The 12,901-nt window shown below is 46.5% G+C and overlaps 1 long non-coding RNA gene across 1 annotated transcript; it reads right to left on the bottom strand.

Annotated features, from left to right (window-relative positions):
* Positions 1–339: 339 nt before the first annotated feature.
* Positions 340–12,050, bottom strand: LOC125750729 (uncharacterized). Its single transcript, XR_007400409.1, has 3 exons — positions 11,989–12,050; positions 7,061–8,014; positions 340–442 (listed from the first exon to the last, which is right to left on the bottom strand). It is a non-coding gene; the product is annotated as an uncharacterized LOC125750729 (long non-coding RNA).
* Between the last annotated feature and the right edge of the window lie 851 nt (positions 12,051–12,901).

The following is a 12,901-nucleotide window of genomic DNA, read 5'->3' as shown; positions in this document are numbered from 1 at the left end:
TCCAGGATGGATCGGACCTTGGCAGCAGTCACTGGCCTTTGGAAGACACCCGAGCTAAGTGCAGGAGATAGAAAGGTAAGGGATAGATACAGCCAACCTGACCTTCACACACAGTCCGGAACCTGGAACTACACCTCTTGATCTCTGCTACTCTGGAGTTCCTCATGGTGAAAGACCTATGAGTTATATAGCTGGGGTTTTTTTTTTCCAGTGGACAAAAGGACTCTGTGGTCTCACTCGGAGACTTTTATCCTCACAAAGAGATAAAATGAAGGAGCATGACTGGGAAGAATGGCCACCCAGATCCAGTCCCAAGTCATGAGTTTTTATTGTCCTTCTGTGCAAGTCATGGATCATCCATAATACACATTCGATGCATTAGGAGGAGGATGCAGGACCTCGATCAGGTGGAGTAGGCAAGTCCTGTCCAGCTCTGGAGATACTGTCAGGAGACAGAAAGGACGATCCATAAGCAATTCCTTATTCCCGTGTTGAGAACTTGTAAAGTATCTGAGTTTGTCCATGCAAATGAAGTCACTAAGGTAGTTAAAGATCTCTGTAGAGGAAAGGATGCATGGATAGATTAAATCTGTCCAGATATATTCAAAGCACTGGGTGACTGGGGTGACATGGTTGATGCTACTCTTCAACGTTGCCTGGATGATGGGTGAAGTACCTCTGGACTGGCAAACACAGGTGGTCCCAGTTTTTTAAATGGGGGACCAGAGGATCGAGGATCACTCATCTCTCAGAAAGTCTGAGCTAGGGAGAGGAGACTAATAGTCACAGCTAGGATTCAGATGGAGCACTGAGGATTCACAGCTGTGTGACGCTTTGTGGGAACTTACTAACACAGCGTACGATGCGCACATTCTGCAAGAGGTGCTGCGGGAGTATGGGTCGGGAGGAATCCCAAAATTCACCAGAAGAGGGCACCCGTCGACCTTTATAAATTGTTGCGGTAATTATGAGTTCGATTAAACATTGTTCGATTTTCATATGCGTTTTAAAATGTTTCATGAATATGCCCGAGTGATGTTTTTTTACATCTTTTATAAACCTACATGTAATTAAAATTAAAAATTTAAAATAAATTAAAATTTAAATGTAATTATCCTAATTTAAAACAAATCGATGATAACTCGACTACAGATGTGGTTAACCATGACAAGAAAAATAACAGCTGAACGCATTTCCTAGTTTAGCTTCTTTTTAAAGTGCACAAAGCAAACATACAGTAATAACAGAATGTTGTGGTTCGGAGGGAACTTGAATGTAAACTGCAATTGAACATGTAAAACACAATAAAATTAATTAAAAGTATTCTGACTGTGTGTTTTAACTTTAGTATAAAAACACTCATAACTGTATATAGAGTGGGGCATGTGTGACGTTCTGTGGAATTATTATTAATTATTAATGTTAAAATTATATCTGTGGTATTCCTTTGAAAAAATAATAGATAAAATGAAAATTACCAGGGAATCTTTTTTAATGTTCCCTACCCTGTCCCGTTGTACAAAAGCCGAATCCTTAAATGGCTGATCTTTGCATGCTTGGCGTTACAGCCAAATACTTCTGCATTGTTTAATTCCACCTTAGAACAGATTCCTGTAACCCTAAAACAATAACACATTCTAATATTCTGAGATAATACATCAGATCACTGAAATTCTTAGCAAGAGAAGATATAACAATAAAGACAGAAAATACATGAACCTTTGGCAAACCGGCCAACAAGCCCCTTGTTGGGATTTAATAGCAGAAACTAGAGGCGACCGACTTCATCTTGCTAGATTTGAAGAGCTGGTTAACATTTTGTGGTGTTTATGAACCTCATGTACTCCTGTGCTCAGTCTTGCTGTGTCCATCATCATTTCAGCTTCTCCTTATCCTCAGACAAGCAGCCCTAACCCTCTGTTTTCCATCCTCTCTTCACATTCTGTTTATTCATCTTGGGTCAGTCTTGTTTAGTTTATGGTCCTTCCATTGAATTTCTGAGGCTGTGGTTGTATCTCCCACAAGGATAACTGACCGATGAATCTGCAATCCATGTCCCATTGGTCATTACGATGTGGGGGGTGTGTGTATATGGGGGGGGGGGGGGGGTCAGGGAGATTGCAATAGTTGGCTTTGCTTTCATGAGATTCCATTTTGGTTGTAAACAGATTGTCTGCCTGTGTTTCACAATGGCCTGTCTGCACAGGGTTGTGGTGAGCCTGGAACTAAGCAAGGGAGACCCTGGATGGGATGCCAGTCCTTCACAGTGCAAAAGTGCATTCGAACGGCTCATTCATACAAGAAGGTGATGACAGTTTAACGTCACATGCATACATGTGCTTATGAGTGCAAAATTTTGCTCTGCGTTTCTTTGGAACAGGCCCCAGGATCCACTTACAGCGTCGACTCCACTCTGCCCAGAAAACTGGTGAAAAGTGTAAAGCAGGCAGCAGATAGTGTGATGGGGGGAGACCTGGGATTCAAGACATGCTGTGACATCTGTGAAGGGCAAAGTCACCCCATAAACCGTAATCTGATGTAAGATGTGTAAGATGCTTTGAGTTAAAGAGTCAAAGGAGCAGTATGTGTATAAACCCTTGTGTTCGGCCGCCCTGTTTGCACTGGCTTATGTTTTGCACTTTAAGTCCTGTGAATCTCCTGCCTCGTCACTCGCTGCTGCACGTCACACCGCGGTCCTGGGGGCTATTATTTCATGCTACTGTATACCTGTATGTAGAAGTTAACACCAGGTACACCTTAATGCAGGAGCCCCAACTAAAAAGGGCCTCAACCAACCTTGTTTAATCAAATTTTGAACCCTCCTGTCAACAACTTTTACAGTCCCGCCCCCCCCCCACCCCCAAGTAGAAAGCAGTTGGCGGGGGGGGGGGGGGGGGGGCTTGCACCTGACAGCTGAAATAGCTCAGGGCCCTCTGACCTTGCTGACCCTGCTGTGTATGGTGACCCTGCTGTGCATGCTGACCCTGCTGTGTATGCTGACCCTGCTGTGCATGCTGACCCTGCTGTGTATGCTGACCCTGCTGTGCATGCTGACCCTGCTGTGTATGCTGACCCTACTGTGTATGCTGTGCATGCTGACCCTGCTGTGTATGCTGACCCTGCTGTGTATGCTGTGCATGCTGACCCTGCTGTGTATGCTGACCCTGCTGTGCATGCTGACCCTGCTGTGTATGCTGTGCATGCTGACCCTGCTGTGTATGTTGACCCTGCTGTGTATGCTGACCCTGCTGTGCATGCTGACCCTGCTGTGTATGCTGACCCTGCTGTGCATGCTGACCCTGCTGTGTATGCTGACCCTGCTGTGTATGCTGTGCATGCAGATCCTGCTGTGTATGCTGACCCTGCTGTGCATGCTGACCCTGCTGTGCATGCTGACCCTGCTGTGTATGCTGTGCATGCTGACCCTGCTGTGTATGCTGTGTATGCTGACCCTGCTGTGTATGCTGTGCATGCTGACCCTGCTGTGTATGCTGTGCATGCTGTCCCTGCTGTGTATGCTGTGCATGCTGACCCTGCTGTGCATGCTGACCCTGCTGTGTATGCTATGCATGCTGACCCTGCTGTGCATGCTGACCCTGCTGGGTATGCTGACCCTGCTGTGCATGCTGACCATGCTGTGCATGCTGACCCTGCTGTGTATACTGTGCATGCTGACCCTGCTGTGTATGCTGACCCTGCTGTGTATGCTGTGTATGCTGACCCAGCTGTGTATGCTGACCCTGCTGTGCATGCTAACCCTGCTGTGTATGCTGACCCTGCTGTGTATGCTGTGTACGCTGACCCTGCTGTGTATGCTGACCCTGCTGTGTATGCTGACCCTGCTGTGTATCCTGTGCATGCTGACCCTGCTGTGTATCCTGTGCATGCTGACCCTGCTGTGCATGCTGACCCTGCTGTGCACGCTGACCCTGCTGTGTATGCTGACCCTGCTGTGTATGCTGTGCATGCTGACCCTGCTGTGTATCCTGTGTATGCTGACCCTGCTGTGCATGCTGACCCTGCTGTGCATGCTAAGGTGCAACAATAAAGCCCAATGGACTCAAGTAAAAGTGCAACCCCAGGGTCTGCTGAGCACGTATGAAAAGCTCTCCAGCTTTGTTTTCTCTTATCCTCCACGCTGCCCATCAAACTTAAATAACATGTCTCACCAGAACATAGGTTTCCGGAAGGCTCTTTCCTATGTGACCATTCCCCACGTCGCATGTCTAACTGCCTGTAATTTAGCAATCCGGTGGGGGCACGTTTATCACACCCCTGACTGCAGTTGACGGCTCCGTGATTTAGGCCTCCAAGCCTGTGAGATGAAAGTCACTGGTTCAAATCCTCAGCAGAGAAGCCATGTCTCCTTTGAGCAAGACCCTTACCCCAGCGGGGGCTGGAGGGGCTTCTGTCCCAAAGCTTTACTCTCACCTCCATATATGTCTGTATGCAAAATGGGAAATGCAAAAGAAAAATATATGTTCCTGTACTTTTGGTAAATATAGCTCCTTTTTGTTTTCGGCAAAAGCTTCTGCACCTATGTTTCCAAATCTTGATATAAACCGTAATTCTGAAAATGCATAATTTGTGTCACTCCAAACCACAAGGTATGGTTGTATTTAATACCAACACCCCCCCCCCCACCCCAGGAATGATAACTCTTATTCCTGGCCTGCATCAAAGACCTTCTCCGAGGACGGGCAGCTATTCCGCTCGAAGAGGGTGTGCTAAGTGGATGGCGGTGGGGAGGGAGTATAAACAGCCAGAGAACCGTGTGGACAAAGGATGTGGGGAAAAAACCATTAAAGAAGAACCTCAGGGATGTTTGGAGGCTGACTCGAGGAGACCAGGCCGCTGAGACCGTTCCCGCATCCACCTTGTCTGGTTACGGGAGCTTCCAGAGGAGGAAGCCACAAGGGAAGGGGGTCTTTCCATGCAACCGAATCCCCCTCTCCGTCGCTCCAAGTAAAACTGCGGTCCATGACTCTGACAGGGGTGTTTATAGGAGGACTGCGCTTACGTAATGGACACATCAAACCACTGACTCCCCTCTCGACAAAGGCCTCCCCTGTGCTTAAACGAGAGCCCCCACTCGCTCATTGCTGGTCAAGCCTTTCTAGCATTTTCAGTATGGCTTTTGAAGGCCTCGCATCTTTTGGCGAAGAGTCTTGACTTTAGAGAGAGAGGCTACTACCGACTCCCTTCCCTTCTACACATTTCTAGACACGTACGCAAACACGTCACCCTTACAGGCAACATGAACGAATTCCTCTTTCCTCGTACGTGCTGTGGACCGGCCAGACTAGGAGCTCATCAACTTTAACCCGAATTTCTCGACCCAAGGTGTTTCTGGGGGTGCGCATAGAGCTGATGGCATACGTTATGGTCTTTGGGGCTTTCCACATCCTTATAAGCACCTCAAGTCTCCCTGTCACATGATTCACTCAGGATGGGACAAAATAATTTAAAAAAACATGTGATGAGAAGCGGGAATTGGGGACGATACTTGGTCCAGAAGCGAAGATTGGTTTCAACAGCTGTTGCTGAAAGTGCTACAAGGGCGTGCTGAGTTCCGTGATCTCAGGCTGGACGTTTTTTCCGGAAGCAGAGAGTAAAAGCAGAATCCAATTTCATATGACTGATAACACTTACATGAAGTAAATGACATCCGTGCTCCAAGCCAGGTCTCACACGCACAGGTTCTGGCCACGTATGTACTTCAGAGAAATAACCCTGCCAAAGCTCCAATTATACAATGCGATTCAAGTTGATCCAGACAAAACCTGGAAGAGCGTGGGACTGTGGTGCTTTTTTGCCAGCTGTTGCTGCCAGCAGCCTCATCAGTGAGGGATGAACCACTGTCGTATCCATAGTAACGTGCCCTGCTGTTGTTATTTGGCCTCAGCATGGAAGCAGGAAGCGGTACGAGACAGCAGGGAGGTCTCCGGGGCCATTAAAGAGAGCAGGAATAGCACATAATTATTTCTCCTTAAGATTCGCCGTTTCTCTGTCCGTGTCTCCTGAAAGACACGTGACAGCTGAGGATGTTACAGCGGGAGGGACAGACGAAACACCGCAGAACAAACGACCCATTAAAGGATGCAGGTGAATCTGAGAATCCCATCAGCTTATCTGGATTCGTTCCCATTTTATTGACATATATGTCCTTCCCAACATGACTTTCTCTAAGCACCTAATATAACATGTAGTACCTCCATCAAAACAAAAAAAAGTGAAGCATTTCAAATTAGCGCAGACGCAGAGGAAATTAACTTTATGCATGATGAGAGCAAACAAAAACACTTTTAATGGACAGAGAAAAGGCATCAGTGCTTGAGGGAGTCTAGGGCAAGATGCTCAATCTCACTCTGCATAATGTAAGAGTTAAAAATACGTGAAGCTGATCAAAAAACAGGCATCAGCAGGACCTTGATTTGTCACGTCCTCCTGCATCTGGCTTTATAATATGAAGCTTTATTTGCCCTTTGTACAATAATTGGTACATTGGAAATGTGTTCTTTCCCCATTTTGATCTCCGTGACACAGTTATACAAATAAGTGAGAGGCAAGCTTGGGGTCTGAGCATACGGACAGCTGTCCATCCAGTGGCCCCGGGGATGTTTTTTTATGATGGGGGGAGTAAAGGACCTTGCACAAGGGGCAACGGAAATGTGGATATTCTGCTGAGGATGGGATTCAAACCAGTAATATCTGATAACGGAGCACACTCCGCCCCCCAGTGGAAAGGCTCATGACGAACTCGGGGGAGGGTTTTCTTTAGGATTAGGGTAAGAGTGACAAATCAGAGCCAGATTCAGCAACATCCCCTGCTGGCATCTGGGCCACTCAGGAAACCCCCAAGCTGATGTGTCACTGAGGTCGGGCTTCCCCCGACAAGCCCGGCCGGATACTGCTGAGAGAAAAATGCGCAAATGCGGTGGAAAAACACACAGGACACACACACGTACGTACACACACACATACACGCACATATGTACACAAATACACAGACACGTACAGAGACACGTACACACATAGACGAAATGAGGTCTGAACTCACAGCGTCCTTTTGACGGAGACTCTCGATGCAGGGCATTAAGTGGACAGTCAGCGTTAGGGCAGCAGTGGGGCCCCTCACGGACAGATGCCCCGTTCTCCCTCTCTTACGCCAGGCTGCCCTGGGGAATGTGAACCTTTCTGACTCCTGGTGACACAGTGGGTAACACTGCAGACAGAGTCCCTCAGCGGCAGCTGCTGAACATGCCTATAAAAAGTAATACAAGAAGCAGACCTAGGAAAATGGCCGCCATATTTCATGCCTGGCTTTTAATAGCAGGTAGGATATACAACCCAGAGCCTGTTAGTGTGGCGTGTCAGTCTGTCCTGAGCTTTAAGTTCACAGAGCCTTTTTCATGGCGTAAAACTCCACGTTACACAGACCAGCAGTCGCGGGAATGCATAGCCGTAGCTGTCGCGGTACTTGTCGCGGTGGTCAAATGGTGGAAGGCGGACTTCTGTGTTTAGAAGAGAAGGGGAATGTTGACACCCCAAGGAGCAGATGCTCGTCTTCACAGCGAAACGTAAATCACTTAAGGCCTGCAATGCTTTTTGTAGCATCTTGTCTGCTTCAACAACAACGCCTCATTGTATTTTATAGCAGTCAGATGCAAATGCCGCGGTTCTATTCAGCTATAGACCAGATATTCAAATAAATGCAGTACAGATGCTCGTTAGAAACAAAGATCAGTTTTCACAATTTAAAATTGACACATTAGTTCCATATAAACATATTTGTTCCATTATGTTTTGAGATACTGGAACAAATATAAGTCTTTGTAACTGTAATACTGTTGTGTCCATCATCTTCTGGGGAATTTTAGAATAGCTGTCCAAATCTTTCTTTTGATGGAAAACCTCTCAGTGAACAATGTGCTGCTTGTTGGCTGATGATAGTTCATAGTGTCAGTTTTTCCCGCCAAGATGCCAGCATGTTAAAGTGGCGAAGAAGTCCAGCCTGTGAAAGACAGAGCAAACGATTCAGTATGAATCAAGTTTAATTAGAAATTCTAAAATAAAAAACACACGCATTGCAAACAGCCGAACAATAAAAATCTAAGAATATCAATTAGGTTTAGAGAAAACATTTTAACTAAATAGCTTTACACCACACACAGCGTACATGGTAATCCGCATGAGTACCTCAATAAAGATTCTGTAATCACAGCCTAGCGTAGTTGGGGGTGGGACACCGACGGAATGAAATCACCGTTCGGATCTTGAGCAACACCCTTAATCCCCACTTGCAATCTGGCTGGCTCTGCTTCTTTAGCTGTATGTCATTTTGGAGAAAACCATCTGCTAAATACATAAAGCATAATAAAGGGGGCTTCTTAAAAGCAGGCCTTTCTAGATCTCCAGATATCGGGGACCATCGTGTGGTGGCTCATCTAAAGGTAGCTACACACATCCTGCCAGGGATTTAAGCATAAAGATACACTGTGTGGCTCAAAGCGCTGCTGGCAGAAATATTGTTCTGTATTTCACAGCATGAAAGCACGTTTCTCTTTCCATTTCTCTAAAATATTACCCCACTCCCCAAGCCTGACAGCCCGAGGGCTTCCCAGCAGCGAGACACGTGTTATTCTTCAGTTAGTCTTTTCTTTATTAACACCTAATATATTATTCCCAAGGTGACCTCCGAGGGGCGCTGTCGGCAGTGTGTGGGGAAGCCAGGAGCACAGGTGTCCATGCTCAAGACGCGTTAATATCTCCGCGTCGATTAATTTAGCTTTCGGCGCTGGCATTGTATCAGCATTAGCCATTCATTATGAAACGTCGAGGACATTATTGTTTCTATTATTTTGTATAGAATAGTTCACATAACATTACATACTATTTTTAACTCATTCTGGTCAATGACATCATGCTGTATATGTCACACACAGACATGGGGGGCACAGTGGACTCATGGGTTAGATTCCTGCCCCCAGATTTGTGTCTGTGTGCTTTGCAGGGTCTCCCGCTGTCTTCCTGTCTAGGGCATCTCCTGCCTTGAGCCATGTGCTTCAGGCTGAGTGTGATATAATTCCGGAATCTATAAAAGATGGATGGATGAATCTATAGGTTATGTACATATTTCCTTTGTTGGGTGAGTATAAATTCTACTCAATAGCCACAGTAATGCATCCATTTTTCCCCAAGGAGTCTGAAGAACAATTAGAGAACATCCATCTGTTGGAAGTTCTGTATGCAGCTGACCAGAATATGCAGCAGAGCCGAGCTGCCAGAGTTTTTTGGCAGAGCGCCCCCCTCTGGCCCTCGCTTCTAGGACACACTCAGCACTGCTCTTAGGCTCCAGGAACACAGACACATCGCGGAGGATGGAGAGGGTTGCTGTGTTTCCCAGGTTCTCGTGGGTGCCGGAACAGGACGGAGGGAAGTACGAGATACACATTCTGGAAAATCGGCATCATCGTGAGACACGTGGCCTCAGGGCCAAGGAGACAGCTGCGGGGAAGACGTGATGAAGGGGGGGGGGGGATGTGGCCCTTGCCACCACCCATGGTCAGCTGCAGACTTGGCCTGGAGCCTAACTGCTCTGAACTTCAGCCTGCAAAGCATTTGCCCCTCCAGTATTGGGCCGTGCCCATGTGCAGCATGAACTGTACTCACCAGCAAGAGCATATTAGCTTCTCTGGGGACCCTGGGCTGACATGGCGGGGGGCGGGAGGGTGGGGCAGGTTGGGCGGGGGGGCACTTTAGCTCATTTTTGGAGCCAAAACCAAAATGTGAGAAAATTAAAAACAAACCGTGCAACGTCATTCGCCAATCAGCACATGCCGTGTCAGCATTGGAATTTACCCAATGGGGGAAGGTGCTCATGACAAAACTTGATGATCGGGGTGGGGGGGGGGTCCTGCCAGTACAATATTCCAGGGGGGGATTATTGTGCTGGGGGACTGATCGGCCAGATTAAATTAATTTCACTGTTTCATTTGATCAGTCTAGGATAGCCTATGCATTAATCCATAAAGTAGGGATCCAAAGCGAAACCTTCAGCTTCTGAACTGAATAACGAACCTGGAGAAATGCATTGACTGTTTAAAAACCCAGGTTTATTAGTTTAGGTTAAAAAAAAAAGTAATAAAAAAACATCAGTGAAAAATGAATTAACAATAAGCACTTTGTTCTCAGATGCAGCTTGAGACTTGGATGATGTTCTGGGTCCAGTGAGCTGGAGACAGTGGCACGATTCACAAACAGCGAGTCAAATGACAAGCAAAACACGCTGTGGATCTCACTGACACTCTCACATTCATACCTGCAAAGCAACAGAGATTTACAGTTTTTGGGCAACGATAAGATACTTTCCACAAGCACCCAGAAATTCAGCTGATCTTCCCCTATCCATTCCTGCTCTCCAAGAGACACACCAATACAGGTGAGGGAGCTGGATGAAATATTTAACCGGGGCCCCGAAGCAAATCTGGGGGTTAAATGCCAATATGATTAACATACCAGCTATGAGATTCGAACTTGCATCTTTCGGGACTTAATCTGTTTTTCTTCATTTATATTCTGTGTTGTCTGTGAATGTGTGCAGAAATAGTGCCAAAAAGGATTTCCAGTACATGAAGTTGTGCTTGGCCAACAAAGTGAATTCTGATTCTAACTGTAAGATCCTGACACTGCAGCCCCCAGAGCCACCAGAAGCGCAGCTGGAAATTCTGGGCTCCCTGGTAAAATCTTGCCCCCCCGAGGTTTGCCAACCAGGCATCGGTGGGTGATATGATCAAAATATCGCATCATGATTTTTTTCTGACAGGATCACGAACAGTACAAGCAAACTAATTCCCCTGCAGTACTATAAGGTAAGAAAACCTCAAAGAGAATCACACCCAGCAGATTATATCGTGAGTTTTCTTTTGAGGTGGTTAAAAATGTTCATCATGTTTCCACCTGACGTGTGAACCTTTCCGTAGCAAATTTAGCAAATAACTGTTGTTTGCACCGTGTCGGTTTTGGAAAATCCAAACGAATTCAAGGCTACCAATGATTTTTTTGCTGGGCCTAACAACTCCATGTCATCCAAGGCGCTACGTGGCCAAATATTGGGAATGTGTTGTATACTGACCACTGCATGTTGGGACGTCGGTGTGAAAGGCAGAGGAGGCACTACGACAGATTAACCTATCTGGGGGCCCCAGGCTGTCGTCCCCATTGGCACTCTGGTGTGGCCCTATAAGCATTCCGTCGCTCCCTAGGTGGGGTCAGGCCCTGATGTTTCCCAGGCGATCGCCCAGGCTTCCTGCTGCACTAATCAGCCTTGATAAGAAGCTCAGTACATTTACATAGCTTAAGCAAATATCCAGCTACATAAATGGGGAAATGTCAGGTTTTTTATGCCACATAAGCTGCAACTGGTACATCTGCACTTAACTACTGCTCTGTTACTTTAGCGTCATTTCAATGCAATGGACACAGATATTAGCCATTACTGCCATTCTTAGCCATTACTTTTAGATTGTCCTGTGCAAGATCCCTGAAAGCCAGGAAAGGTGAACAGTGCAGGCAGATAATCACTTATTAGCCTAGTGAGGCCAGCAAGTAAAAACTGGATGTAGTTGCTTGCCAATCAGAGGGCATTTCAGTTCACAAAAGTAAAAACTTGATCTTATTACATTTTGATAACTGGGGCTCTTCTAAACTATGTATGTGAATGACATTACATTAATGGTGTGCTACATTTGAGAATCTATCTTCTTTTAAAAGTTAAAAAGCACAACAAGGGAAAATTATTTAGTTTTTCCTGGGAATTTTGGGAATGAAACTTCTCGAAAATGGAATTCCGCATTAAGTACGGGACAATTCAAAAGCCAGGATCTAGGACGACTAACTAAAGTTTCCTGTCCGCCCTGCACCATTTCTACAGCACTGCTGGAATCCTGCACTTTCTCAAAAGAAATAACAGAAATGCTGAATGCTCACCTTTTCGCCAGGAACCCTTCAGATAAGACTGCCGTCTCCATCAGCATAACCCAGCAGAGAAGCGGGGGGGGGGGGGGGGGTGGAGGGGCGTGGAATTCAGGACCGGCGCTTTAACAAGGTCTAGAGTTACTTCGAGAATTCCACCCCTGCATTTTTAAGGTTTCCTTTAATCTTTTTCCGGCCCAGGAGAGGGGAGCAGCGATTTCTCAACGCCAGGCTCCTAAGTTCCATCGAGACTGTCGGCAGTTGCAGTTGCCCAGGAAGAAAAGGCTCTTTATTGCACACAGTAAACAGGAACCGTCTCCGTGGGGCTTTCCTCCTGAGGTTTGCTGCCACTTAACCTCGAGACACACCCAAGGGCCCTCATTCATACAAACTTTTACTGCCTGACTCTTGGCTCGTTCGTCGGAACAGTCAGCACCAGACATCATAATCAACTCAGCCGTACAAATGGCTGCTAATGAATTAATGCAAATTCTTCTGGAGGCAACAGTGATGTACAGTGATCTGCCGTAAGGGCCCACCAACTGGCCAGATCTGTCACCAAAGAGGAATCACGACAGGGTGCTTTGCCCTTAATGCTGCATCAGGATGTCACGCTCTTGTTGACACCCAACGCAGCTGTTTCGAGCTTCAGAGACGCATGCCGCAAGTATCAGTCACCTAAGACATTAATTACTTGACAAGCATTAGACTTTCGTCATTACAGAGGGTATAAATTTTAGCCGGTGAGCTGCACAAGGCCCCGTGACCTAGCAGTCCATTGCCTCCCTTGTATTATGGTGGTCTACAGATGACCATACAGGATGCTTTACAACCGATTTGGCCACAAACCAAACGCAGTGGTTTTTTCGGCTTGCCCAGTTACACAGTACTTTAGGGGAAGTCTGGTTGCACTGTGGTAACACAATTC

Source organism: Brienomyrus brachyistius, chromosome 10 (genome assembly GCF_023856365.1).
Source record: "Brienomyrus brachyistius isolate T26 chromosome 10, BBRACH_0.4, whole genome shotgun sequence".
Taxonomy (NCBI): Eukaryota; Metazoa; Chordata; class Actinopteri; order Osteoglossiformes; family Mormyridae; genus Brienomyrus; species Brienomyrus brachyistius.
The sequence above is the reverse complement of the archived record's forward strand: the minus strand, read 5'-3'. Positions and strand labels throughout refer to the sequence as shown.